Source organism: Trichomycterus rosablanca, chromosome 5 (genome assembly GCF_030014385.1).
Source record: "Trichomycterus rosablanca isolate fTriRos1 chromosome 5, fTriRos1.hap1, whole genome shotgun sequence".
In the NCBI taxonomy this organism is placed as follows: domain Eukaryota; kingdom Metazoa; phylum Chordata; class Actinopteri; order Siluriformes; family Trichomycteridae; genus Trichomycterus; species Trichomycterus rosablanca.
Genome location: NC_085992.1, coordinates 9,591,106 through 9,598,241, shown reverse-complemented (window position 1 = coordinate 9,598,241; position 7,136 = coordinate 9,591,106).

The following is a 7,136-nucleotide window of genomic DNA, read 5'->3' as shown; positions in this document are numbered from 1 at the left end:
ACTGCAGTATTCAGTTCTCATTCATTTCTATTTTATTCTGGCTTGATCGAGATGTGAAATACCTTTAATAAGCTTATATTAGTGTTAGTTAAAGTTTATTATTTATGGTCGAGTCACTTAATCTCACAGTATACGCTGGAACATCTCCATTTATAGAGATTAAGAAAAAAAGCCATATTTATGCAACAGTTAAATCTGTATTATCACAGAGAAATGTTTTAACATGAGCTGAGAACTTCTGCATTATAGATTTTATACATCTGGCCTTTTTACTTTGGATTTAAATAGGTGGGCGAATTTCATTGCTCATTCTGATATTTCAATATAATTACAGTTAATTTAGTGCTTTTAACAATGGAAATTTTAGTACAGCAGCTTTACAGAAACCGTAGCAAAATAACCTACAGGTGACAGTGGTAAGATATTTTTAATATATAAGATTGTGGAACACAAAACATAATATCTCATTTATCTGGAAATGTTGGCTCGTGATGTGTGATCTTCACCCACCCACAAAATGCCTCCCATTCCTTTCTCCCATTCCTTTCCTGCTTCAATCACAAACTCTGTAATAATCTTAAATTCCTCATAATGAACTGCAGAAATGATGCAAAGAGATCACTTCATTGGAAGCAGTGGGTCCGTGATTAAAAAGAAACTTTATTTATGTATGATGTGTTACAGACCCATTAAAAAAAAAGTAAAATATAGATTTAAAATATAGATTTAAAAGAATGCATCCAGCTGTTTTCAGTATGTGTAATTACAGTTTTGTCCTCACCACTTACAGTTAAAGTAAAAAAAATATTCCTTAAAACCTTTTAATCCATGCACCAAATGTTCTATCTTTTTTTCCTGAACAATTAGTGGTAAAGCAGTGTTTTAAAAAATATTTTAAGGTTTAAATATGACATTGACATCTTTGGTTCTCTAGAATCTTTCAATTCCGTGATACATAATGTGTAACAATTAATTATATACATAGAATTTGTGTTATTTTACCTCAGAAGAAATTTGGCTGTTTGGCTACTGATACTATAAAAAATGAAGTAGTCACTGAGGTGCCTACAGCCCAAAATGAATGAAAAAAATATTGTTCATAAAAAGACACATATAGACTTTGTTGCTTGGTTAACATTTTCTGCTGTCAGAAAATGTTACTAATTTTGAACAGAACTATGAGAGGGAAACTGGTTTCTGCCAACAATAGATTTTATACTGCTTGTACACTGGAGCCAACATCTGATGTAACATCATCACGTAACATCTGACAAACATAGATTTTATACTTTCTCGTACACTAGGGAATGGTAATGTTCTAGCGGAATGGTAATGTTCTAGCAAGTGAGGAGAGTGTGATGGTAAGATGGAAGGAGTACTTTAAGGAGCTAATGAATGAAGAGAATGAAAGGGAAAGAAGCGTAGAGGTCATAGGAACAGTGGATCAGGAAGTAGAAAAGATCAATGAGAATGAAGTTTGGAAAGCTTTGAAGAGGATGAAGAAAGGGAAGGCAGTTGGACCTGATAACATACCAGTGGAAGTATGGAAATATCTAGGTGAGATGGCAGTGAGGTTTTTGACTCAATTATTCAATGGCATTGTTGAGAGTGAGAAAATGCCAGAGGAATGGAGGAGAAGTGTGCTGGTGCCAATTTTTAAGAACAAGGGTGATGTACAGAGTTGTAACAACTACAGGGGAATTAAGTTGATGAGCCACACAATGAAGATCTGGGAGAGAGTTGTGGAAGCTAGACTTAGACAAGAGGTAACTATTTGTGAGCAGCAGTATGGTTTCATGCCAAGAAAGAGTACCACTGATGCCATCTTTGCTTTGAGGATGCTAATGGAGAAGTACAGAGAGGGTCAGAAAGAGCTTCATTGTGTCTTTGTTGATTTAGAAAAAGCGTATGACAGAGTGTCAAGGGAGGAGCTGTGGTGTTGTATGAGGAAATCTGGAGAAGTGGAGAAGTATGTCAGACTGGTACAGGACATGTATGAGGACAGCAGGACAGTGGTGAGATGTGCTGTAGGAGTCACAGATAGCTTCAAGGTGGAGGTGGGGCTACATCAAGGATCAGATCTGAGCCCCTTCTTGTTTGCTTTGGTGATGGACCGACTAACAGATGAGGTCAGGCAGGAATCCCCATGGACTATGATGTTTGCAGATGATATTGTGATCTGTGGTGAGAACAGGGAACAGGTGGAAGATAACTTGGAGAGGTGGAGATATGCACTTGAAAGAAGAGGAATGAAAGTCAGCCGTAGCAAGACAGAGTACATGTGTGTGAATGGGAGAGAGACAGGTGGAACAGTGAGGCTACAAGGAGCAGAAGTCACAAAGGTGAAGGACTTCAAGTACTTAGGGTCGACTGTCCAGGAAAATGGGGAGTGTGGTAAAGAGGTCAAGAAGAGAGTTCAGGCAGGATGGAGTGGATGGAGAAAAGTTTCAGGAGTGATTTGTGACAAAAGGGTGACAGCAAAGGTCAAAGGAAAAGTTTACAGGACAGTGGTGAGACCAGCTATGTTGTATGGTTTGGAGACAGTGGCATTGACAAAAAGACAGGAGAAGGAACTGGAAGTGGCAGAAATGAAGATGTTGAGGTTCTCCTTGGGAGTGACAAGGATGGATAAGGTTAGGAATGAGATAATCAGAGGTACAGCACAGATTAAACAACTAGGAGATAAAGTTAGAGAGGCCAGACTGAGATGGTTTGGACATGTCCAGAGGAGGGACAGGGGGTATATTGGTAGAAGGATGTTAGACATGCAGCTGCCAGGAAAAAGACAAAGAGGAAGACCAAAGAGGAGGTATATGGATGCAGTTAGAGAGGACATGGAAGTAGTTGGGGTGAGGACAGAGGATGCAGTGGACAGAGTGAGATGGAGGAGGATGACTCGCTGTGGCGACCCCTGAAAAGGGAAAAGCCGAAAGAAGAAGAAGTACACTAGGGCTAGCCAGGTACACTCGACATGCTGCTTTTAATTATTCACTGATTATTTTAACTGTAAACAACTGAAATAAATGTGACATTATTATTATAATTATTATTATTATTATTATTAGTGGTGGTGCTAAAGCAAATAATCTGGCGGCTTCTTCATATAATTCCTGTAACCAACAGAGTCCAGTCATATTTTGTATTTTTGTAAATGATCATATATTCTTGCATAATTAAATGTGTAGAGATGAATTACGGATCATTAGAGATTTAAGGGTGCCACTCTTATGATTTCCACATACAATTCATTGTAACATTTCTACTATGTGGATTAGGTTGTGTGTGTTTAATGGGAAACCCATGTGATACTGACTGAAATGTCTGTTTAGCCTTTTCTAGGCTCTTTTTTGTGTAGAAAAATAAGGATTTGGAGGACATTTGGCTCTCACCCGCTACTAACTTGCACAATGCACATTGTTTACCTATAAATACTAATGTTAATTTGTTTAAAGATATAAATTCAACAGATGAACTTTAAAGTATAGACTTGATAAGACTTGATAAGCTTACCATGATGCTCAGTCGTTTTTATTGCTCTGAAAAGGAAGCGTGTCATTATAATTATTCAAGGGTAATGAAAGAAACTGCATTTAGCCCCTCACACCAGCAAATGTAATTTTATTTAAATGGGATGTGCAGCGTTAGGCAGGTTTTTATGACAGGCCTATGGTACATAAAAATCTAATATGAATGCAGGCAAGTGTTTAAATTTGCATCACTAAATAAAAAGGCAGTTTTATGTTGCACACTGTAGATTAAAAAAATCATATATGCTAACTACAGTGGATATTAAAAAAAGTCTACGTCTCTCTTTGTGATGTAAAACGTCAGACAAGATGAATCAATTCATTGCATATACCTTGAAACACATTAGAAATTATCGCCTATAAGTTCTTTACATCACAAAAACCTGACTCTGTAACAGGGGTGTGTAGACTTTTTATATCCACTGTATATGGGTACAACAGATACATTTTTATACAATATTACCCAACCTTACTATAAATGATCCCATAAACCTGTAGCAACATCTCACCATCAGACTAAAAGATGAATTACATTGATTAGATTGTGAAAATGTAATTTAGGTTTGTACTACATTACTATTAGCCTAGTTAGTTTAGCATGGTGACTTGCTTTGGACAAGCATTGCAGACTGCCAGCAAACTACCACTATGAATAACTGTTCATGTATAACGTTGTTCCTTAAATTATTTAGGATCATTAATTTGCATTCATGAAGCTGGCAGAGTTGATGCTTAAATTTTACATTTGCCATAGTTAAAATGCTAATTCATGGCTAAAACGCTAACTCAGCCACAATTGTGAAGTAAGTGCACATACACACTCATACACTAACAGACTCCTGCTGACCAGAAGCCAAGAGTACAAAACAACAGAATTACACACACATGCGCTGTCTCAGTCTCTTTGTAACCTTTATTTGTTGCTGCCTTAGTGCTGTACAGGCAAATTGCTAATCTTTATTAATACAAAAAAAAACTGGTGCTGCTTGTTTACATGTCTGAATATTCAATACAATATCTATATATGAATATGTATACACACTATATGGTAAAAAAAGGATGTGGATGCCCCCCAATCATTCAGTTTAGATGTTTCTGCCACACCTAATGCTAACAGTTGCATTAAATTTGATATTAGGGCAACAGTTTGAGAATTAGCGCGAACATGACTGTTCCCTGTGCACAAACCGGTTTGTCGAATTTGGTGTGGAGGAACCCTGACCCCAACTGTACTAATCTCCATTGGGGTGGGATGAAGGAATGTATGATTTAAAAAAAGCGAAGGCGAAATAATGCCCATGGCTTTGGAATGAGGTGCCTATTGTGAGGTGTCCACATACTTTTGGCCGTATAGTGTATTCGTCTTAAAAACTGCAATATAAAAGCACAGCTGTGAATCCAAAAGAATAAAGAAATGAAAACAGGCAATATGTTTTATGTTGTATAAGTTCTAGTCTCATTGAGTGAATGTTGTAGTGACTCCACAGGTCACCAGATGTGAAGGATGTGGGCTGCTAATGCCCTGCTGCAGTGAAGTAACTGCCTCTAATAGCATGAACACATCTGTAGCCTGTTCATAAAAGAAATTAAAGAATACAAGGATTTGTCAAATGGATGCAGATGAGCTTTGTTGTGTAATGCACAAATCAAACTGCTGAGGTGTTTCACACAGCAAAATCTCTAGGTTTGAACTGACACCTCACACACACGTCTGTTTAAAGCCATTGTAATTATGCCCAGCTAAACCCCTTTAATGCCTCCTCCTACAATGAGGAAATGATGCTTCATGTGTTTAGTGAAGCTCAGAGACACACAAAATAAAACGAAAGTCTTAAGCTGGTATTTAACCTGGGGATTTTGCTGTGAAAACAATTTGAAGAAATTCTTAAGCTTTTTTTAACCTGGTATATTTCTATCAAACCTGTAGTACATGGATGATTACCACAGATAATCATTTCTATTTTAATTCTGCATTGAGAAAACTGGCAGTTGTGGTGACAGACCATGAATATTAATGTGAAACAATGTTTATTTATAAACGAGCGGTATGGAAAATGTTAATTAAAAAAGCACAGTGTTTCTTACATTTACTTTGACTTTTATTTTAATTCAGACAATATGAACCCAAGATATTTAATGTTTTGTCTGGTCAACTTTATTTCATTTACATTTTCATATACATCCATTCCTGCATTTCAGGCCTGCAACACATTCCAAAAAAAGTTGGGATGGTAAAGCATTTACCACTTTGTAATGCTTCCATTCCTACTCAAAACACTTACAAGACATGTTGGCCCCGAAATACCAAGCAGTGAAGTGTTTCAGGTGTTTTGTCCCATTCTTTTTGCTGACATGTCTTAAGATGTGCAGCAGTACATCGTTGTCATCCCATTTTTCATTTCAAAATTCTCCACACATTCTCTGTTGGGGACAGGTCAGAACTGCAGGCAGGCCAGTTACACAACTGTACCCTCTTTTTCCTCAGCCATGCCTTTGTAATGTTAGCAGCATGTGATTTTGCATTGTCTAGTTGGAAAATGCATGAACGTCCCTGGAAAAGATGACATCTTTTACTTTTATTGATAGGCAACAGTCAATATGATAGTGAAAGACCACTGTATGAGGTAATTAGGCATAATAAAACACAACATGAGCTCAAAATATTCCCAGACAGTATGTTACATGTTTCCAATACCATATTTAGTGTAACATTAGAGATATAGTCCTTCTCATCTCGTTGGAGACTACATCTCTATACTGCTTCATTAATATGCATTAAAACGTGTTATTTAAAGCAAAATGTGTCATGCTGTATACAAGTATAACATGTACACCAAAAACTGACTTCATGATTTTAAATATGTTGTTGTTAATTAGCATTCGCCTTCAGGGATCACATCTTCATTGTGCACTATGTTTTCTAAGGCAGCATATTTGTGTCTGGTTAGAAAGCCTTAATAATATTTTTCCCTTGTTTCTGCACTATCCTCACAGAAAATGAAACTGTAATGAAATATAGGATTATTATGACTCTAGGAGATTCTTTTTTTAATCAAATTGAAAAAAGCAGTTACAGCTGTAGGAAAACGTTTTCTTTGTTATAATTAAATGCTTATAGGTTTGAATTTGCAGTAACACTGCCCCAAAACTTCTAATTATGTTTTAAAGCAAAACTACAGTAGAATTTGGTGAATATATTGTCTGTGCTAATCAAACATGCATTAGATGCAGCAAGTGATCGGAAAAAAATGCTGCCGAAAATGTGACTTGTCAACTACTGTGAATAGCATTTTTATTTTTATGTCACAGCCCATAATGTAAACAACTGTATTATTATTATTATTATCATTATTATTATTATTATTAATGTCATTTGATTATTTCTATACCTGGAGCTTGGTGCATTCTGTAATTGTACAGTATATTCAATAAATGGGTGAGTGGATTGAAGTCTATGTCTGTTCTTTTAAACTTGTCCTGTATATACAAACCCTATTTCCAGAAAAGTTGGGACACTTTCTAAAAACTGAAATCTGTAATTTGTTAATTTACTTAAACCTTTATTTAACAGAGAAAAGGACAACGACAAGTATTTCAGTGTTTTTAATT